Source organism: Anabrus simplex, chromosome 1 (assembly GCF_040414725.1).
Source record: "Anabrus simplex isolate iqAnaSimp1 chromosome 1, ASM4041472v1, whole genome shotgun sequence".
Lineage (NCBI taxonomy): Eukaryota > Metazoa > Arthropoda > Insecta > Orthoptera > Tettigoniidae > Anabrus > Anabrus simplex.
Window position 1 is genome coordinate 606,378,755 of NC_090265.1, and position 24,538 is coordinate 606,403,292.

Below are 24,538 nucleotides of genomic sequence, written 5' to 3' on the forward strand. Positions count from 1 at the left end.
TATTTCTTTTATGAAATCAAATTCTTTTTTAAAAATTTTTTTTTTTGCTAGGGGCTTTACGTCCACCGACACAGATAGGTCTTATGGCGATGATGGGATAGGAAAGGCCTAGGAGTTGGAAGGAAGCGGCCATGGCCTTAATTAAGGTACAGCCCCAGCATTTGCCTGGTGTGAAAATGGGAAACCACGGAAAACCATCTTCAGGGCTGCCGATAGTGGGATTCGAACCTACTATCTCCCGGATGCAAGCTCACAGCCGTGCGCCTCTACGCGCACGGCCAACTCGCCCGGTATTAAATTATTTAGTGAAAGAGGGATTTTTAATGTCCTGTATACTAAACAGGGGTGAAATTGTATACGTACACAATGCAAAAGGTCCCAAAATAACAAAAGAAGAAGTATTACATTCCCTCACAATATCATCTGATGGTAAAGCAGTAGGTCCAGACCAGATACCAGCTGAGGTTCTAAAACTAATAACTGAAGAGAATGTTGACCAAATTGCTAAACTTTTCAATACAATTTATGATACTGAAATAATCCCAGAGGACTGGTTGCAATCGACATTCATCGCAATACCTAAAAAGTCTCATCCAAAGAAATGCAGTGACTACCGTCTCATAAGTCTGATGAGTCATATGCTAAAAGCATTCTTACGTATAATACATGTACGCATTAGAACGAAGTGTGAAATAGACTTGGATGACAACCAAATGGGTTTCAGAAATGCCTTTGGCACATGAGAAGCCTTATTCAGCATCAATGTCCTGCTCCAAAAATGCCGCCAACTACACAAAGATGTATTTGCATGTTTCATTGACTATGAGAAAGCTTTTGATTGAAACATGAAAAACTAATAGAGATTCTCCAACGAAAACATCTCGATGGAAAAGACATACGCATCATACAGAATCTCTACTGGGGCCAACAAGCAACAGTCAAAATCGACCAAACCAAAACATCAGATGTGAAAACCAGAAGGGGGGTACGTCAAGGTTGTATACTCTCGCCACTCCTTTTTAATATCTATTCTGACATCATTTTTAAAGAATCTTTGCATGATGTTGAACTGGGTGTGAAAGTAAATGGTGTTTTGATCAATAATATTAGATATGTAGATGACACTCTGATTCTGTGCAACACTATAGAAGGCCTTCAAGAACTCCTGAACAGAATCCCTGTCAAAGGTTTACAGTATGGTCTCAATATAAATGTAGCAAAAACTAAGTTAATGGTATTTAGCAGAAATAGTAATGCAAATGTCACCTTGTCATTAAACAACCGTAAAATAGAACAAGTAAACCAGTTCAAGTACCTCGACAGCATAATAACAGACAGTATGGATCCAGGTAAGGAAATTAGATGCAGAATTGAGAACACTAGAGCTGCATTTCGCAGGATGAGCTCTTTGTTCTGTAATAATCATCTAAATCTGAAGCTCAGACAGAGATTAATGAAGTGCTACATCTGGTCAGTACTGTTATGTGGAGCAGAAACATGGACCTTAAAAGCCACAAGTATTAAACGACTTGCCGCCTTTGAAATGTGGTTGCACAGAAGAATGCTTAGAATACCCTGGACAGATATTATAACAAACGATGACGTCCTAAAGAGAGCTAGGACGAAGCAAGAACTAATAACAACTATAAAAGTTCGCAAAATAGCTTATCTAGGCCACATATTAAGAGGAAACAAATATGGCCTCATAAAACTCTTTCTCCAGGGTAAAATAGAGGGCAAACAGCGAGTTGGCAGACCAGAGATAACATGGTTACACAACATCAAGCAGTGGACCGGTATTGAGACAACTGAGAGACTATTCCGACTGGCAGAGGACAGAGAAACTTTCTCCAGAGTAATCGTTGACGTCTGGGCAACCGGATATGGCACTTGAAGAAGAAGATACTAAACTGTAATATGTGACTTGCTTATGAGAATTTGGATGTAACGATTTGTTTTTTATATTTATTGGAGTAGATGAAGGCTTGCGGTAAATTTGGAAATCAGATTTGTCTACAACTTGCATAATTTTGATGTCTAGAAAATTGAATTGTTGTTTTCGTTTTCCTTTGTGAACTTTATATTTTTGTTTAAATTATTTAAAAAAGTTAGGATGTTATCACTATTGTTAAGTTGTTTATCGATAATTGCTAACGTGTCGTCAACATAACGGAGCCATAAACTGAGTCCGTTAATGTTTTTTAATATTTTGTTGTATTCTAGGTTGTCCATGTAGATGTCCTCTAAAATGATTTTTATCACGTGTAATACTCTGGTTTTCCCTGTCATCTTTCATTCCAGCAACACTCTCCAATATCATTTAATTTCATGTGTCAGTCATTAATGCCTCAGAGGAGTGCGACAGGCTTCGGCAGCCAGCACAATTCCTATCCTCACTGCTAGATGTTGGCTTCGTTCATTCCATTCCTGATCCGGACAAATGACTGGAAACAGGCTGTAGATTTTCATTTCTATTTTTACAAGAAAACTGGGGAAGGATCTATCGATAATAATATAAGAGAATTTATTGGACTCCAACCCATTCAATACATTACAGGATGTTAACATTTTTAGTTAAACATCGTTAAAATGGAGACATGTTTCGCCCCCCATGTGGGGCATCATCAGTCATATCAAAGCACCTCAAAATTAAACCAGACGTCTGGTTGGAAATTGTGAACATAATATGTAAGAAGGAATACATTAAAAAACACGTACAAGGTCCTATCTTAAACGAAATAACAATAGACTAGTTACACATAGTAAAATACGCTAGTGATTTCTTAATATTAAAATGAGGCCATCATATGTACAGTATAACAATGAAAGTAATCAAATTCTATATGATATTGAGTTTGAAGGTAGTTCTACGTAGTATATACAAATGTTGGCAAAATAAAATACAATTTACAATTACTGTACACTTATTTATAATTGTTAAAATTGATGAGGTAAAACATTCCAATTTGTCTATTTGTAATTTGGCTCCAACCAAAATCCTTGTAAGGATCTATCAACACGAAATCACTAGAAGAACTGACACCCAAATTAAAATCAATAGCAAAAGAGTTAGTTCTAGTGAATCCCAGGAAGAAACACGAATGGTTGAATGAAGAATGTAACCAGACGATAGAAGAAGACACCAAGCTTGGATAAACCATCAAGCCCAAAAATCAGAAGAATCAAATTTAGATTTAATAAAACAAAGAAGGTCAACCCATAAAATCATCAGACAGACAAAGCGTAAACATCTTAAAAACACCCTAGAAAGGATAGAAGAGAATTTCCAGGGGGGAAAAAACCCCACAAGATTATTACAAAACTTTCAGCAGATATGTTAAAAAATATGAACCCCCAACATTAATGTTGAGCGATAAATCAGGAAAGTTGGCCCATAGTAACCAAGATAATGCAGAGATCCACGCAGGTACATTCAAAACAAACTTCTAAATTGCAATGGCCCACTAGAAGCATTTCAAGTAAACACCGGTACACCCATTTTAACCACCCCTGATCTAATAGATCCTCCAACCATCAATGAAGTAGAACTCTCTATTAAGGAACTGGAAAGTTACAAGGCATGTGATAAAGACCTAGTCTTTCCAGATATCTGAAAAAATGCCAGAAAACCTATAATGATAAATCTTCATCAACATTTTGTAGAAATGTAGATCATGGAGAAAATTCTGGAGCACTGGACCACAGGAATAATCCATCTATTATTCAGAAAAGGAGATAAAACTAACCCTGATAATTAGAAGAATAACCCATTCTGGATTGCAAATTCAATATTTTCTCTCGCATAATTTACAACAAGATCGAAAACACTCTGGAACCACAACTTGGAGAGTACCAAGAAGGATTTTGCCCATACAGAAGCTGCCCAGACCAAATTCTCAGCCTGAAACTAATAATGGAAAATACAAAAATAAACTGCTTTTTATCTTGTTTATAGATTTCAAACAAGCATATGATAGTATCGATAGACCCACACTTTTAAAAATCCTCAGATTATATGGTCTTCATCCCAAATTAATAAAAATCATCAAACTAACTTTAGTCAACACAAATTCCAAGGTAAAGTTTAGGGGAGAAGTGTCATAAGTTTTTACAATAAAAGCGGGTCTCAGACAAGGTAAAGGATTATATCCACTACTTTTCAATATGGCTCTCGAATAAATCGTGGAACTATGGCAAAAGGAAAACTCACCTAGAATCAAAATTGGAGCAAAACCCACAATAAGAAAAACTGCTTGGGATTTGCAGACGATTTAGCTTTCTTAGCCCTTGACTTGGAAGAAGTTCGTGCTCAGATCACCAGTTTCCAAAAAATTGCCCAAAAATTAGGATTACAAATATCCTTTGAGAAATCTGAGATCATGCCCATGAAACCTCTAAGCATAAATAAAGTCTTCATAAATGATCAAAAAATTAACATAGTTCTACAATTTAAATATCTTGGAGAAATCACCACACACACAACTTAAATGAGAAATAAACATGGATAAATAGAACTAACAAAATGGAAAAAAAAAAGCCCAGTTTCTAACCTGATCAATATGTAATAAGAAATGCCTGTCAATAGACACTAAGATCCAGCACTATAAAACTGTAACTCTCCTGGAAGCCACTTACACTTATAAAAGTCTGTTCCAAATTTAAAATGAAAGGACTGATTATCTCCTCAACTTAAAGAATCATCAGAACTTGCATAAATAAAAACTACTAGGTCAAAAATGTCTGGAGAATCCTTCGTAATGAAACTGTCAAACAAGAGATTGACCCAATCACCAGCACAATGAAGAAGAAAAGAATCTCGTATTTCTTTCACATCTTGCAACTGCTAGGAAATCGATTTTTACGATTACTATTGGCGATAAATCTTGGAAAGAAGACAGGAGGGCAATGGATCCAAAGAATTCAGCAAGATCTCAAAGCAGTTGGACTCGAGATAGCAGATGCAGAAAACAAAAATAATATTAACACAAATTTTCAGAAGAAATGACACATAGAAGGGCTGCAACGATTTCGGACAAATTGAGAAAATTATGATCAGAGCAAATGAAAAAGTACTGGGCAGATCACAAGAACCAAATAGTACAATCTTCAAAGAAAAAATGATGTGAAACGACTCAAGTGGTCCAATGTGGACAGTAAATTTAATAATAATAGTAATGATAATAAATGAACCTCAATTTCTAACATATGAGGATTTAAATGATTTGGTTCAGGATCTTGGATTAAGTGAAAGAATTACTTGCCTGAAGACTGAAAGGCTAGAAGCTGCTGCAGGATGACACCGATGTAAGTTTCTTCTGCGAATGCCAAAAGGAATTTTAACGTGTTTTCTAAAGAGGAGAAAGTTTTCTGCAATGATGTTAATTCTTTGTTGGAGTCACTGGGTGTTGAGCATGAACATGAGGATTGGCATTTATTTCCAAACTTCTCGAAAACAAGTTTCAAGGAGTGCCGCTAAGTAATGGAAACAAATATGCATCCATTCCATTAGCCCATGCAGTTTGTATCAAGGAAAGTTATGAGAATATGAAACTTTTGGTATCCATTATGAAAAATATTCTGAGCAGATATGTGGGGATTTGAAAGTTACAGCTGTCTTACTTGGTTTACAGTTAGGCTACACTAAATTTTGGTGCTTCTTGTGCAAGAGGGATAGCAGAGATAGACAAAATCATTGTATAAAAAAAAGAACTGGCCAAAGAGAAAGTCACTTAATCCAGGACAAGAAAATGTTCTTCATCAACCACTTGTAAGTTCTGAAAAAACCTTACTACCTCCACTGCATATCAAACTAGGTTTAATTAAGAATTTTTTGAAAGTGATAGATCTTGATGGCAGTGCATTTCTCTTCCTGAAAAATAAGTTCCTGAGAATTAGTGAAGCTAAACTGGCGCTCAGATAACAGGACTGATGAATAATATGAAATTTGAAAAACACTACTCTCTGTGAAAATTATTTTTCAGAATTCCTTATTGTTTAAAAAATATTGCCAGTTTTAATGTTAGGTGACTCACCCTATATACGGTACTCTTTATCTGCCCATCTCAATGAGAAACCATGGGAAACCATCTTCAAGGCTACCGACATTGGCATTTGAGTGCACTATCTCCTGAATGCAAGCTGAACCATACCACGCAGCTACTTGCTCGGTTTCATACACATCAGGCAGCCAGTGAGAGATGTCCATTCTTCTTATTGAAAGAAAATTTATCTCAAAGCAACCTCAGCTAGCTTTGAAGTCCTTCATTTTCATTTCCTTTGCTATAGTTAATGCTTTTAAATTACACTCTTTTTATAGAAATTGCACATCCAAATTGCCATTTCTCATTGATGTACTCGCAAAATTTTTCTCATATTTCCGGATACTTTGCTGTTTAGTCATGAAAATCTCTGTGGCTAACAGTGGTTTTAATTACAGTAAAGAGCTTTTTTATCTCACCTGTTGCAAATGCAGCTTTTGCTAACATATTTCGTACCTGCAGCTCTGTTACCTTGTTTTTTGGCTTCTTCAGTTATTTCTAATTTTTCACTCACTGTATATAAGTGGCAAGGACCCATAGTTCTGGATTTTTTTGTCACACAAATGTGTGAACTGCAAACACCAAAACCAATAGAAAGAATACTTCTGTGATCATCCGAGCAAGAATGAAGCCATGTATAAAAGTCTGTGTGCATAAGAACACGAACAGAAGATGATTGTTGCCAATCTTGTCCCAAGAAATGCATGTATCCTGATTTTGAATTTTTTTTTTTTTTTTGGAAAACCATGCACAGCTATTAGACAGAACTACCTGTCACCCGAGGATTATATCTGATGTGAAACAACCCTATCCACTCACCAACATACCTTCAGTTATACAGCCTATAGATTTAATTTACAAACTGAAATCCTAGTTTAGAAAATTTATGCAGTGCAGTTGAGTGCAGTTTGACAACAAATAATGAACTTGGCAACACTGCATAGTACATACCATGGCATGGTGTAAACAGTCCTAGAAAAGCAAACACACACATGTAATGTGCAATAATCTGCCGGCTTCTTCTCCTATACACCACGGTCAAGCGTGATAAGCTGAGCCTCTGTTTGATTGAGTACATGCCACGAGCAGGCTATGAGCGTTGCCAGCTCCGCACTTTCTGCACAGTTTCAACGGGCTCTGTCTTCGAAACTACACCTCAAAAGACGTTACTTGTTGTTTCGACTTGCTCTACAATTTACTATTCACCCTATGTTTGTATTTATATTTATGATGCTGATTATTTAAAGTGTTCCATAGCTTCTACAGTAAATGAAGGAAGAAAAGTTTTTGAAACACTGCACACATACACACACAAATTATTATCTATTCTTTCACAATTCCAATAATAATGATAAAACATCCCTTGTACCAGATTAAAAACATTTTTGTTTCACATGTTATCTTATGTTAAAGAAAGGAAATTTGTACCATTTCACAAAGAGAGCTATGATAACTGATGGTCTATTTTTCAAGGTGGTGTCAGAGATGCTTTAAGCTTGACAGTCTTAGCACTTTAATGCCTGCTTTTCTTGGATCTTGGAGGAGGAGATGGTAATTATATTGGAAGATTGCACATGATTTATAAGTCTAAAAATTGTTACTTTGGCACAGGCCAGCTGGCTAGATCGTGATACAGGTAGGGAACTCTTTACAAAGATGAGACTATATAGTAGTTTGAGTTGCTGTACTCTGATATTCCATAATTCACTCATATGCGCAAACAAAGGTCTATGGTACATTTCCTATATGCTGAGAAAAACGGCAATAAAGATGATAGTTGTCCGAAGGAGAATGCAACATAGACTTTTGTTCCATAAACTAACACATTAGAAGTACGTGTGCTCTATCACTCGCACATAATGGATGCATACAGAGAAGAATAGTATTATTTAAAAATTAGTTTTATTGTTTTAGCCTACTTACAATGTTTTAATTCATAAAAGTACTGTTCCTTTAAATATAAAAGTTATGGATTCGTTTCTTTACAGTGGTTAAGATTATTTTAGAAAGTAACTACAGTGCTCTTCCTTCTGGTACTTCAACACAATAATTTGCACATCTTTATAATTATTATTACATCATCTGGTTACACAAGTATGGCACAATTTGAAAATGCATTACCGATGTATTCATATTGACGTATTGTAACCGAAATGCCCATACTTAAATTCAGCAGAGAGCATGGTTTGACATCAGGGCGTGTACGGTCCATGATAGGAAAACCAGAGAGAGAAGGGTAGTAGAATAAGTTCCTGTTAAGTTTAACCTTGTGTTTATTCATGTTAGACAAATTATATCACCTCTTACAGACCAGCAGTAGGGGTTTAGAAAGTCCAGGCAGAGGTAGAGAGAGACTGTCTTCTGCGTCGGTGATGTCCCACGTTATTGTACTCCTTCCCCCTCACCATGGAACTCCTCTCATATCACCTCTTACAGACCAGCAGTAGGGGTTTAGAAAGTCCAGGCAGAGGTAGAGAGAGACTGTCCTCTGCATCGGTGATTTCCCACGTTGTTGTACTCCTTCCCCCTCACCATGGAACTCCTCTCAGCATCATAGCACCACGTTGTCCCATGGCGGTTGACAGCCCTTGAAGAGGGAGTCTGACGTCTGGAGATGTCAGCGTGCAGCGTGGAATAATTAATTTAAACTATTCCACTGAGATCCCATGAAGTGAGTAAAGAATTATGTAGACTTCACGCAGAATAACGATAGGATCTGATACAACACTTCTCTACCGCACTGCACTGAAGATTATTACATGACACTGTTCGTATAATCTACAAGTTTCACAGTTAATAAGGTTCAACGCAAATAATATGTAAGTCATTCAATGCACTTATCGAGGAAATTCAAATTAATTCAGTATCACAGTTTATGATGAAAGGAAAGATTAGCGCTGTTCAAAAATACGAAAAAATTGTCGTCCGAAACACTCGTTGACGAAGTTTAAGTTAATGGGGTAGCAGAATTTACAAAGTCTGGAACCTTCTCTGACACTAAGGCTCAGTCTTGCAAAATGAAATGAACACTGTTACTTTGGAACAGTCTAACGAAAAGAAGCAAATTATGTCACTGAGACACAGTCTTATTTAATACTTGAAAACATGGTAAATGCTGTAACGAAGGCACAGTCTTTTGAATACAAGTTAAAGCACAGTTTGTGAAATGAACACTGTTGATCCCATGCGACAGAGACTTCGCATTAACTGAAAAACAGAAAAAAATTTCTTTAGTCCAACATTCCTTCTGAAAGTAAGTATGTGATAGGAGAATCTTTTATTTCAAGAAACTTCAAAATTGTAGAGATGGACAGGAATGACCTCAAAAGTTCTGAATCACTAACCACGGGAATCATGAAGAATAAAGAACTAAAAATCATGGAGGCTATGAGAATGAAATTTACTGAAGATAAGCCTTATGGCTTATACATTGGAAAATCGCACAATACAATAATACCATTTCAATATTATTCAGTTGTGACACCAAGATATGACATAACTGGCAAGACATTTTCAATTTTTGACCTTGTTCCTTTGTATCCAGATGACCTGCCGATTATGAAGGGGGAAAAAAAAAAAAGAAGGATTTGCAAGATATGGTGAAATACTTAAAGGAGGAGTACCAAGTTTCTATTTAAATCAAAAAATGGTCTAATCAGAGCAGAGAAATCTGAGTTCACTCAAGCTTTTCTTTAACATTATGTTCAGATTATATAAACTGCAAGTGAGTTGAAAAACGTAACTTAAAATGTTGATATTATTTTCTGTATACTGAAACGAGAATGCCACTACGACATTCTCCTTCAAAGTATTTCCAATGTAACTCGTGCTAACACCCATCCAAAAGAGTTTGAAAAGACTGCCGTGCACGCAGGCAGCGGAAGTGACAGCGAGGCATGCAACCGCTCTCTGCAGAGAGCCAGCCAAGGCCAGGTGACGTCACTATCAAACTTTCCATTCCTTCTATTTCAATATCTCAAGAATGGAATGTGCTATCAAACTTCTAATCACGTCATCATGTAACTGCTTATCACAAATAATAATATACCAAGTTTCATAAAAATCGGCAGTAGGATAGCCGAGTTATTAAAGGTAGAAGAGTCATGAATTTGAAACCACATGGTCCAGCCTACGCATATAAAAAGAATAACATATGAGTAACAACACAGTAAAGGTTTCCACCTATTCAATACAAAATATATTCACAATATTTTAAAATTACATGGAACTAGTTTCGACCCATCTAGGGGTCATCATCTGCCACATCAAAGCACAAAATCCTAAGAACATGTTAAGAACATGTTAATTTTAACAGTAAGATTATTATGGAATAACAAGTGAATGTGGTAAATGAAAAGAGATGTTAGTATGGGACAGGTGAGTAATAGCTAATAAATATACAAGGAATACACATAAGAGGTTTGGAACAAAGTATAAAAGGGGGCTTAGTGTTGTAAAAATTATATAATCATGGAAAACAGTAAGTCCTTATAATGAAGAATGCAATGTGAAATGACACACATAAAATTATATATGGCTTAGGAAGAGTGGAGGTGGTTTAGGAGGGGAAGAGGGCTTAAGGTGGGGTTAAAGGGTGCGGGAGAAAGGGTAATTGTCTCGGAAAAGTACCTTTGATTAAATTTAGGATTGAGTTTTGGTTGGCTGTATTATTGTTTCTGAAGAAAGTGATAAATAGATCGAAGAGTATGTTGGGTTTCTCTGAGATTTCATTGAGATTGTGACTGGCATTAAAGTATTGGTCTAGGTGTATGTAGTAATTTTCCATTATGTCGAGTAAAGGGCCCTTGTTTGCTAATATGAGGATGTCCATGTCTTGTTCGATATTGGTGAAATTATGGTTATAATCTTGCATGTGTTGGCCGATGGCTGAAAACTTGTTGTATTTTATTGCGTTAGTGTGCTAAAATGGTTGCTGAAGCCATTGAATTTTGCGATTCTTTCAGTTATAAAATATTCAGAAAACCCACTCAAACAGCCTCCAGCATTCGCCAAGATTCAGTGCACCCCCAGTCCCACAAACGAGCCACATACAACAGCCTAGTTCACCGAGCCTTCTGCATACCTATGTCCAAGAAATATCTAAAGAACGAACTCAACACAATCCGCGGAATTGCAAAATTCAACGGCTTCAGCAACCATTTTATAGAAAGGATAATCAATAAACATAAATATCGCCCAAAAACTACCCTCAAAAAAGAAACAACTAAACCTCTAACATTTTCCACCTTCACGTTCAACAATGATATCTACAAGTTAACCAATATCTTTAAGAAACAAGGCGTTAAAATAGCCTTCAAAACCAACTATAAGAACAGGAACGTTTTACACAATACTTCACACATCAACAGGACCAGCAGGATTTTAAAATCAGGAGTTTATAAGATCAAATGTAACACCTGTGGAAAAACCTACATCGGGCAAACCGGTAGAAACTTCAATATCAGATACTGCGAGCACACTAATGCAATAAAATACAACAAGTTTTCAGCCATCGGCCAACACATGCAAGATTATAACCATAATTTCACCAATATCGAACAAGACATGGACATCCTTGTATTAGCAAACAAGGGCCCTTTACTCGACATAATGGAAAATTACTACATACACCTAGACCAATACTTTAATGCCAGTCACAATCTCAATGAAATCTCAGAGAAACCCAACATACTCTTCGATCTATTTATCACTTTCGTCAGAAACAATAATGCAGCCAACCAAAACTCAATCCTAAATTTAATCAAAGGTACTTTTCCAAGACAATTACCCTTTCTCCCGCACCCTTTAACCCCACCTTAAGCCCTCTTCCCCTCCTAAACCACCTCCACTCTTCCTAAGCCATATATAATTTTATATGTGTCATTTCACATTGCATTCTTCATTATAAGGACTTACTGTTTTCCATGATTATATAATTTTTACAACACTAAGCCCCCTTTTATACTTTGTTCCAAACCTCTTATGTATATTCCTTGTATATTTATTAGCTATTACTCACCTGTCCCATACTAACATCTCTTTTCATTTACCACATTCACTTGTTATTCCATAATAATCTTACTGTTAAAATTAACATGTTCTTAGGATTTTGTCAAGAGTGATCTTTGCTTTGATGTGGCTGATGATGACCCCAAGATGGGTCGAAACTAGTTCCATGTAATTTTAAAATATTGTGAATATATTTTGTATTGAATAGGTGGAAACCTTTACTGTGTTGTTATTCATATGTTATTCTCAGTTCAATACGGACCAACAACATGAAATTTATAACCCTTAAAATAAAAAGAAGCCACTGGGCTAGTAGAAATCAGTGTTTTCATGTATTCCTGGCTGCCACAGTATGCGGGCCAGCTGTGGAAAGTTATATTCGAGGTAGTTACCCTGTCTGGCTGAGTGCCAATGACAGACGTATTACAAAGTCCGAGTGTTCCAGTTTAAATTTCTAAGTGTTAGAGGTGCAAACCTAGGACTCTAACTTCGTATGAGATAGGAGGTGATAATTTACTTCAAGCTTTTAATAGTGACTTTGTGGAGAGCCTATTTTAAGATTAATTTCATAAAAGGTTGATTAATAGTATGTGAGGCTTAACTTCAGCATTGGGGTGCTTTTCTTTAAAGGCTCTATACATTTTAGCTAAGGTTAAATCAAGTGACAGGAACTGTTTCTCAGTTTTGTGTCAGGAATAATGGCTGAGCTGCCTAGGAAAGCTGTTTATATGTTCTGTAACTTTGTTTTTTATTTCACCATTAATAATGCTTGCCCCTCTGGTCTTCAGGGGCACTGACCCCATCTTTCATACTTCTCTGGAGAGTTCGGATACATCCGTATGGAATTGAAAATGTGTGCATAAGGGTAGTTTTACAAACTTGCAAAGAGCTTACTCTGTAACAAAATGTGGCCTTTTTCAAGAAGCTGCATCTGTTAGGGCTTTCCTTCAACTACAGTATTAGGTTCCTCTAGGTCAACACATTTCATTAAATAAAGGATCTTTTCATCATAAGATAATTTATAAAATTCTAGGAAATAGGACATTATTAAGAAGCCTCCATGCCTCAGGCGGCAGCCTCTCACTGCTGGTTCTGTGGTTCAAATCCCGGTCACTACATGTGAGATTTGTGCTGGACAAAGCGGAGGCGGGACAGGTTTTTCTCCGGGTACTCCGGTTTTTCCTGTCGTCTTTCATTCCAGCAACATTCTCCATTATCATTTCATTTCATCTATCAGTCATTAATCATTGCCCCAGAGGAGTGTGACAGGCTTCGGCAGCCGGCACAATTCCTATCCTCGCCGCAAGATGGGGGCTTCGTTCATTCCATCCCTGACCCGGTCACTGACTGGAAAACAGGTTGTAGGTTTTCATTTTCATTCAGGACAGTATTAATTCACAACTTAATTCTTTACACCCAGATCTCTTACATTTACAGTTGAAATTATCTGTTGGTTTCTCATGTTGTTCTACATTCTTACCTCTTTTACTGGTGTAAGCTTTTCCACTGTCCCTTAATTGTTTTCATTTGACATCTGTCTACTCGCTGGGGTCACTATTCCTGCATCTGTTTTCTGTCAACTTATGTACATCACTTGGGAACAACAGTACATAACAGTCACTACTATCGTCTGATTGCATGACCACGTGGTTCAAATCCCGGTCACTACATGTGAGATTTGTGCTGGACAAAGCGGAGGCGGGACAGGTTTTTCTCCGGGTACTAGATAAGCTTAGTAATATATAACTGAAAACACCAGAACAATCTCCTGACTAGAATGTGTTCATTACATTGCATTCAATTCGTAATATTGTTGCAGTATTACATAAAATAAACTTCATTATAAAGCCCGTATTGTCGTGAGTATACGTTGAAGGTTAGGTCAAATGTTCCATCTTTACAATACCAAGATTCTTTATTAACTAAATATTTACATGGTTTTTAATTATATCGGGACATGTTTCGTCTACCTTGTAGACATCATCAGCCATAAAAACTTTTGAGAAAAAGCTACAAGCTTTCTTGAAGAAATGTTTACATAATGGACTCATTCCAAATTTTTTGAAGTTCAATCAAAATAAGAACAACAGTTCTTATTGGCACAGAAAAACCCAATCTAGGTCTAATTCATTATGGATCAGGAATGAAATTAAGTTTCTACACAGGAAAAAATCTTTACTTAACACAAAGTTATATGAAGCACATCTGTTTGCTTCGTCCTCCCTAACCCCTCTAGAATGGGATTCTTTTCAGAAATTCGCTCTTACGAAGATAGAGAATGTAATTGTCAAAAAACAGGCCACTTTAGACAACAAATTCAACACACTTTTGCGTAACAATAGTCACAATAAAAACTTCCTTCCACACAATAGGCACATCAACGATTCCGACTCGGAAGACGTGAAGTTCCATGACCCGGTTATAAATCTTTCTGATACCCAACTTAGCGCTTCGGATATCGAAATTTTAGAGAAGGGCCCTAAATTCAATTGGCCTACTGCCTTTAAGTTGAAAGATGCCATTACTATCACTGCCGAAACTGAAAACGTCATACAAAAACTACCAATTGACAGCCAAACAGAAATTAGACTTAATATTCGCAAAAAAATTTCTAATTTAATTAAAGTCAGCAAATCTACAGCTCCTTTATTTCCCAAAAAGCCATAGACTCGTTAAAAAAGAAGATTAACGAAAATGATCTAATAGTCATGAAAGCGGACAAAGGCAATGCCACAGTTATTATGAACAAAGAAACTTACGTGCAAAAATCTGAAACCTTCTTTTCTGATAACTCTTTTAAACTGATAAAAAAGATCCTACTAACAATATTCAAAAAAACTTAAAACAATTATTGAAACAAACGTCCTTTATTCTTACTGAACATGATTCTCAAAAACTCATTAATTTGAATCCCAGTATCCCCACAGCTAAAGCATTGCCTAAAGTCCACAAAATAGATATTCCCATAAGACCCATAGTTAACTACAGGAACAGCCCGACTTACAAAACTTCCAAATTTATTCGTAACTTCTTGAAGAAATACTACAAATTTGAAAATCCCAACTCCATCAAGAATTCTATAGAATTTTGTAATTTGACAAAAAACCTAGAATTACAGCCGCAACAAAAAATGTACTCATTTGACATTAAAAACATGTATTCCAATATACCAGTCAAGAAAACTTTAAAGATCATCAAGGATAATTTTCTAAAACACAGAAAATTAAGCATACAAGAAATAGAAGAATTTTTAAATATTTTAGAATTTGTAACTTCCAACAACTATTTCACTTTTAATGGGAAAATTTATAAGCAGGATAGTCTTCCTATGGGCTCCCCGGCTTCAGGAATAATGGCAGAAATTTATTTAGACCACTTGGAAAATACCAAAATTCTTAACAAAATTAAAGGTATCGTATTCTGGACACGCTTTGTTGATGATACATTTACTTTAATAGATCACAACGTCTCCAACGGCGATATCATTCTTGAACAGTTGAATGCACTCGATCCATGGATCAAGTTCACTTCCGAAGCGGAAGTCAATAATTCATTAAACTTCTTAGATGTCACTATTAACAATAGCTCCAACAAATTCTCTTATACCATATTTAGGAAGCCCACCCAAACTATTAATATTTGTCCTGAATGAGTAAATTTATAATACCAATATAAATGGTCCGTTATTGGACATTATAAATTTTCCAGCTAACTCATTCTTGGTTGCCAGCGTTTCGCCCTCGTGTGCTAGGGTGGGCTCATCAGTTGGTACCTAGCACACCTACCAATACGCTGGCTAGTGCATACCGTGGAGGCCACTGCGTAGGCTAACTGGAGCCACCGGCAGTGCCAATGCACTAAGAGACTTTGTCTCATCAGCAAAAATTAATGCCTGCTTGGCCATCAGATGATATAGATGTTGATTCCCATAGGGAATATGAAATATTTGTCCTGAATGAGTAAATTTATAATACCAATATAAATGGTCCGTTATTGGACATTATAAATTTTCCAGCTAACTCATTCTTGGTTGCCAGCGTTTCGCCCTCGTGTGCTAGGGTGGGCTCATCAGTTGGTACCTAGCACACCTACCAATACGCTGGCTAGTGCATACCGTGGAGGCCACTGCGTAGGCTAACTGGAGCCACCGGCAGTGCCAATGCACTAAGAGACTTTGTCTCATCAGCAAAAATTAATGCCTGCTTGGCCATCAGATGATATAGATGTTGATTCCCATAGGGAATATGAAATATTTGTCCTGAATGAGTAAATTTATAATACCAATATAAATGGTCCGTTATTGGACATTATAAATTTTCCAGCTAACTCATTCTTGGTTGCCAGCGTTTCGCCCTCGTGTGCTAGGGTGGGCTCATCAGTTGGTACCTAGCACACCTACCAATACGCTGGCTAGTGCATACCGTGGAGGCCACTGCGTAGGCTAACTGGAGCCACCGGCAGTGCCAATGCACTAAGAGACTTTGTCTCATCAGCAAAAATTAATGCCTGCTTGGCCATCAGATGATATAGATGTTGATTCCCATAGGGAATATGAAATATTCGTCCTGAATGAGTAAATTTATAATACCAATATAAATGGTCCGTTATTGGACATTATAAATTTTCCAGCTAACTCATTCTTGGTTGCCAGCGTTTCGCCCTCGTGTGCTAGGGTGGGCTCATCAGTTGGTACCTAGCACACCTACCAATACGCTGGCTAGTGCATACCGTGGAGGCCACTGCGTAGGCTAACTGGAGCCACCGGCAGTGCCAATGCACTAAGAGACTTTGTCTCATCAGCAAAAATTAATGCCTGCTTGGCCATCAGATGATATAGATGTTGATTCCCATAGGGAATATGAAATATTTGTCCTGAATGAGTAAATTTATAATACCAATATAAATGGTCCGTTATTGGACATTATAAATTTTCCAGCTAACTCATTCTTGGTTGCCAGCGTTTCGCCCTCGTGTGCTAGGGTGGGCTCATCAGTTGGTACCTAGCACACCTACCAATACGCTGGCTAGTGCATACCGTGGAGGCCACTGCGTAGGCTAACTGGAGCCACCGGCAGTGCCAATGCACTAAGAGACTTTGTCTCATCAGCAAAAATTAATGCCTGCTTGGCCATCAGATGATATAGATGTTGATTCCCATAGGGAATATGAAATATTTGTCCTGAATGAGTAAATTTATAATACCAATATAAATGGTCGGTTATTGGACATTATAAATTTTCCAGCTAACTCATTCTTGGTTGCCAGCGTTTCGCCCTCGTGTGCTAGGGTGGGCTCATCAGTTGGTACCTAGCACACCTACCAATACACTGGCTAGTGCATACCGTGGAGGCCACTGCGTAGGCTAACTGGAGCCACCGGCAGTGCCAATGCACTAAGAGACTTTGTCTCATCAGCAAAAATTAATGCCTGCTTGGCCATCAGATGATATAGATGTTGATTCCCATAGGGAATATGAAATATTTGTCCTGAATGAGTAAATTTATAATACCAATATAAATGGTCCGTTATTGGACATTATAAATTTTCCAGCTAACTCATTCTTGGTTGCCAGCGTTTCGCCCTCGTGTGCTAGGGTGGGCTCATCAGTTGGTACCTAGCACACCTACCAATACGCTGGCTAGTGCATACCGTGGAGGCCACTGCGTAGGCTAACCGGAGCCACCGGCAGTGCCAATGCACTAAGAGACTTTGTCTCATCAGCAAAAATTAATGCCTGCTTGGCCATCAGATGATATAGATGTTGATTCCCATAGGGAATATGAAATATTTGTCCTGAATGAGTAAATTTATAATACCAATATAAATGGTCCGTTATTGGACATTATAAATTTTCCAGCTAACTCATTCTTGGTTGCCAGCGTTTCGCCCTCGTGTGCTAGGGTGGGCTCATCAGTTGGTACCTAGCACACCTACCAATACGCTGGCTAGTGCATACCGTGGAGGCCACTGCGTAGGCTAACTGGAGCCACCGGCAGTGCCAATGCTCTAAGAGACTTTGTCTCATCAGCAAAAATTAATGCCTGCTTGGCCATCAGATGATATAGATGTTGATTCCCATAGGGAATATGAAATATTTGTCCTGAATGAGTAAATTTATAATACCAATATAAATGGTCCGTTATTGGACATTATAAATTTTCCAGCTAACTCATTCTTGGTTGCCAGCGTTTCGCCCTCGTGTGCTAGGGTGGGCTCATCAGTTGGTACCTAGCACACCTACCAATACGCTGGCTAGTGCATACCGTGGAGGCCACTGCGTAGGCTAACTGGAGCCACCGGCAGTGCCAATGCACTAAGAGACTTTGTCTCATCAGCAAAAATTAATGCCTGCTTGGCCATCAGATGATATAGATGTTGATTCCCATAGGGAATATGAAATATTTGTCCTGAATGAGTAAATTTATAATACCAATATAAATGGTCAGTTATTGGACATTATAAATTTTCCAGCTAACTCATTCTTGGTTGCTAGCGTTTCGCCCTCGTGTGCTAGGGTGGGCTCATCAGTTGTTGGCTCCAGTTAGCCTACGCAGTGGCCTCCACGGTATGCACTAGCCAGCGTATTGGTAGGTGTGCTAGGTACCAACTGATGAGCCCACCCTAGCACACGAGGGCGAAACGCTGGCAACCAAGAATGAGTTAGCTGGAAAATTTATAATGTCCAATAACGGACCATTTATATTGGTATTATAAATTTACTCCTTCAGGACAAATATTTCATATTCCCTATGGGAATCAACATCTATATCATCTGATGGCCAAGCAGGCATTAATTTTTGCTGATGAGACAAAGTCTCTTAGTGCATTGGCACTGCCGGTGGCTCCAGTTAGCCTACGCAGTGGCCTCCACGGTATGCACTAGCCAGCGTATTGGTAGGTGTGCTAGGTACCAACTGATGAGCCCACCCTAGCACACGAGGGCGAAACGCTGGCAACCAAGAATGAGTTAGCTGGAAAATTTATAATGTCCAATAACGGACCATTTATATTGGTATTATAAATTTACTCATTCAGGACAAATATTTCATATTCCCTATGGGAATCAACATCTATATCATCTGATGGCCAAGCAGGCATTAATTTTTGCTGATGAGACAAAGTCTCTTAGTGCATTGGCACTGCCGGTGGCTCCAGTTAGCCTACGCAGTGGCCTCCACGGTATGCACTAGCCAGCGTATTGGTAGGTGTGCTAGGTACCAACTGATGAGCCCACCCTAGCACACGAGGGCGAAACGCTGGCAACCAAGAATGAGTTAGCTGGAAAATTTATAATGTCCAATAACGGACCATTTATATTGGTATTATAAATTTACTCATTCAGGACAAATATTTCATATTCCCTATGGGAATCAACATCTATATCATCTGATGGCCAAGCAGGCATTAATTTTTGCTGATGAGACAAAGTCTCTTAGTGCATTGGCACTGCCGGTGGCTCCAGTTAGCCTACGCAGTGGCCTCCACGGTATGCACTAGCCAGCGTATTGGTAGGTGTGCTAGGTACCAACTGATGAGCCCACCCTAGCACACGAGGGCGAAACGCTGGCAACCAAGAATGAGTTAGCTGGAAAATTTATAATGTCCAATAACTGACCATTTATATTGGTATTATAAATTTACTCATTCAGGACAAATATTTCATATTCCCTATGGGAATCAACATCTATATCATCTGATGGCCAAGCAGGCATTAATTTTTGCTGATGAGACAAAGTCTCTTAGTGCATTGGCACTGCCGGTGGCTCCAGTTAGCCTACGCAGTGGCCTCCACGGTATGCACTAGCCAGCGTATTGGTAGGTGTGCTAGGTACCAACTGATGAGCCCACCCTAGCACACGAGGGCGAAACGCTGGCAACCAAGAATGAGTTAGCTGGAAAATTTATAATGTCCAATAACGGACCATTTATATTGGTATTATAAATGTACTCATTCAGGACAAATATTTCATATTCCCTATGGGAATCAACATCTATATCATCTGATGGCCAAGCAGGCATTAATTTTTGCTGATGAGACAAAGTCTCTTAGTGCATTGGCACTGCCGGTGGCTCCAGTTAGCCTACGCAGTGGCCTCCACGGTATGCACTAGCCAGCGTATTGGTAGGTGTGCTAGGTACCAACTGATGAGCCCACCCTAGCACACGAGGGCGAAACGCTGGCAACCAAGAATGAGTTAGCTGGAAAATTTATAATGTCCAATAACGGACCATTTATATTGGTATTATAAATTTACTCATTCAGGACAAATATTTCATATTCCCTATGGGAATCAACATCTATATCATCTGATGGCCAAGCAGGCATTAATTTTTGCTGATGAGACAAAGTCTCTTAGTGCATTGGCACTGCCGGTGGCTCCAGTTAGCCTACGCAGTGGCCTCCACGGTATGCACTAGCCAGCGTATTGGTAGGTGTGCTAGGTACCAACTGATGAGCCCACCCTAGCACACGAGGGCGAAACGCTGGCAACCAAGAATGAGTTAGCTGGAAAATTTATAATGTCCAATAACGGACCATTTATATTGGTATTAAGACTCAACGCATCCGGAATCTCAAAAAAGAGCAACATTTTATAGTTTAATCCACAGAGCTTTTCACGTCGCTTTATCAAATGCTAATCGTAAAAAAGAACTTGAATTTATCCGCTTAATAGCGAGTAAAAATGGTTTTAGCAGGCATTTCATTGACAGGATAATCAATAAAGTTACTAACAAATCCAGTTCAACTTTACTTAGAGAAACAAAAAGAAAAACAGACAAATACGCCACTTTCACTTATACAAATAGTAAGATTTATAATATCACCAACACCCTCAAGAAACATAAGATCAACATTGCTTTTAAAACAGTCAACAATAATACTAATCTTTTTTACAACCAACATAAAATTAACAACACTATGAATAAATATAATAGGTCAGGCGTTTATAAGTTAAAGTGTAACCAATGTCCCGCGAGCTACATTGGGCAAACCGGAAGAGGCTTTTCAGTTAGATATAAGGAACATATCAACGCCGCTAAACATAGAAGGTACTCCGCCATGAGTACTCACATGACAGAGTCCAATCATTCCTTCACTTCCATAGAACAGGACTTAAAAATTCTTTATTTTCATAATAAAAGCACTTTACTCAATGTTTTAGAAAACATCTATATTAATATAGATCATAAATGCAATCCCTTTCACAATTTGAATGAAATTTCCGAAACTGCGAACGTAATTTTTGAGGCATTGCTCAATAGTTCTTACTTTGACAAACCCACTAACAAGCTTCCATGTGACGGCTTCCCGCCTACTGATCCTAACCTTCCCCTAATTTCCCCTCATGCCGGCTCCCTTCACACACGACCCCCATAGTTCGCTCTCAGTCAACTACAGGCTTCCACACTGAACTAGTCGCTGTCAGACAGGCGAGAACGTAAGTAATCAAATGTGCCGCACTTCTTATTTTTCATTTTTTCATTACTTTACATCTCAAGACACAAAAACTTGCCTATTTTAACACTAACAACAGCTATCTTTCTTGTTCTAGGGCCCTCTACTGCACATTCCACATTACGTTATCACGTTCAAATTTTCCACCTAACTTCTCAACAAGAAATGCCAACACTACACCAATAAGACGGCTTTAACATCTGCTCGCTGGATTTCTTATACATCGTTATTATCCTATTGGAATGAACATTGTGCAATTCATTATCAAGCCTTCACGACATAACAGAATATTATATATTAACACATCACACAAAAAGGAAGAATTTTAACGCAAAGTTTTTACTGAATCATCCCATGTGGACAATTTTAATTTTAATGTCAACGGTATTCTTAAGTGCTGTGCTCAAAACAGTTCTGAATTCTTCACCATTTTAAATGACATATTCGGTTATCCGAATTATTTTAATGTGTTACTTTGTCCTTGTCCTTGTAGCTTTTTCTCAAAAGTTTTTATGGCTGATGATGTCTACAAGGTAGACGAAACATGTCCCGATATAATTAAAAACCATGTAAATATTTAGTTAATAAAGAATCTTGGTATTGTAAAGGTGGAACATTTGACCTAACCTTCAACGTATATTGTTGCAGTGCTCACGCAGGAAACTATGTACATAGACGTCTGTTCCATTATTTTTAAAAGTGCATTTAACTTCCCAATTTCTGGAATACTGTAGCCATCTGTTGAGATATGCTCAAACTACCTGCAAATAAGGATCCAAGACACATCATAGATGTTTGTTCTGTGAATATCTCAAATGCCATGAAATGTAACATAAATGCTCGTTCGGGCACACAACTCAATTTCTGAAATGTGTAGAGCAAAGCACCTATTCAAACTTCCACTCTTCTATGAGTATACCCTGTTGTGGAATGTGGTTCAGAAATAGTAAATGGTAAAGAAATATAGTTTTGGTTTCATAATAAGAAGTGCTCATAGCATTGAATATGGCATCAAAATAGATAACATCTTTGGTTTGGAGATCACTGATTATTAGAGATACCTATTTTTTGCAACGCACGAAATCTCGATTTTTTCGCGAAATTGTACACGTTTGGCACAAATCACGAAACGGTTTACCTTTAATAAGCAAAATCGGGAAACATTTGATGAAATTATGTCGAGTCACTCTTTTATCCAAGAAGCATAATGAAAGATGATTTAGAAAATGATGAAGTCTCTCTCTAATGAAGCAAATTAGCATCGTGCGAGAATTTTCAACATCAGAATATTTTGAACCATACACAGTGTTTAGGGATCTAATTGGTAGTTCATATACAGTACATAAGGATATTGATGTCTTACTATTCTTCTTTCCCTGAAATAAAAAAATGGGCATTTTGTGGAAGCTGCAGTGAAAGCTACATGGGCCCCCTTCAGTAGTATTGATACTGAGAGGTCATTTTCAATGTATTGTAATGTAATAGCTGATTGGGAATACAGCTCTGACACATGTTACCTCTGTCTTGTTCAGACTGATGTGTAAAATATGTACGTAGGCTGGGCTTTGCTTCTTAAAGTGGTAAGATATTTGTTTTCCAAACATTCCATACTTTAATATATTGTTATATGCTCAAGCGACCGTCAGCCTTGTCGCAGCCCCTTCGGTATTACCTGAAAGGGGACGACTAAGCCAGCTCAGGGAACATCCCAGCCCGCTCGAGGACATGCCACAGCCCTTCCTCTATTGTTCCATTCATCTAGTTTCTCCATGTGATTTCTGGAAGATACGACAGGAAAGTTCAATCTCCAGCCGAACCCTGAATGTTCTAGTGGCCCAACATTGAGGTATAAGGCTCCTGTGAACGAGCGGTCGTTGTGGTGTTGGAGAGACTACTGAGTGGGTGGGCTGGAGACAACGGAACAAAAGACTGTACTGTGTTTGTGTATTTCTGTGGACTGAGGCTTGGCATGCGTCAGTGAGGGAAGCCGCTATCGAATGTGTGAAGGTAAATGGACCTGTGTTAATGTTCGCCGTTGTGAGTATCATCCTGCTGTTGAATACTGTTGAGCTGTTCACTGCTTGTGACTATGTGAATTACTGGATTTTCCGTGGAATCGAGCCAACAAACAGTCATGGTGTGTCGAGTGGCCCGTAGCTCTGTGTTCAGATCCAGCTGTCTACACACAGCTGCTGTATGAGGTGACTGGACTTGGGGAAAGTGAAAATAAGGATTAAGCGTCTGCAGGTATAGCAATGGGCTGGACCGCCTATTACTGCAGTAATGGTGAATTAGAATTGTGTGGGTATATATGTGTGTATGCATTTATTGGGTCATCCTGAAGTAAACTGGAGTAATGAAACAGACGGAGTTTTACTGGTAACAATATGTAGGGCCTAGTTTTCCTCAGGAGCATAACTCATGTTTCGGTGTAAAAATAAAATGTGTTGTTTTACCGCAAGTATGTTATCAACTATGTTTGGTTTAGCTTTTATTGCTGAAAAATGGAAATAAAATTTAGCAGAATTATAAAACGGCAAAAAATATACCAAAATATTTTTTTTTTAAATCACGAAATTGGGCAAATATTTTCACCACAATCAGGTACCTCTACTAATTATCACTCTCCATTTTCTCTCTGTCCCTAACCATGAGTTGTTGCCCTATTCTTTGTTGTTAACTATATAATATTTTCTCTCCTTCTTGGCCCCATTTACCACTGATCCCTTCTTGCAGAATGAACAATAGTACAGGTTTTTGCTATATCCAAAATACCACATTTTTCTGCTGGCTATAATTCTTTAAAACTGTTCTTCCACTAGAGCTTGGTTTTCTCCAAAATAGTTCTGTTTTAATTATTTTGGCTGTCCATTTCTTATGACACATTTTCTATGTACAATTCTGAATGCAGTGTTTGCTGACTAAAATCATGATTTTTATTTCTGTAGTGTCATTTGAAAATTACATACATGAAAGGATATAGAATACCCTTGGTCTCATGTTACATCTGTATAAGGATATAGAGTCACTTTAA

At 38.0% G+C, this 24,538-nt stretch overlaps 1 protein-coding gene across 2 annotated transcripts in view; it reads left to right on the forward strand.

The window, feature by feature from the left end:
- The window catches only part of LOC136857198 (glyoxylate reductase/hydroxypyruvate reductase), a 140,909-nt gene that overhangs the window by 93,219 nt on the left and 23,152 nt on the right, over nt 1-24,538 (forward strand). The gene's annotated exons all lie outside the window — the stretch shown is intronic.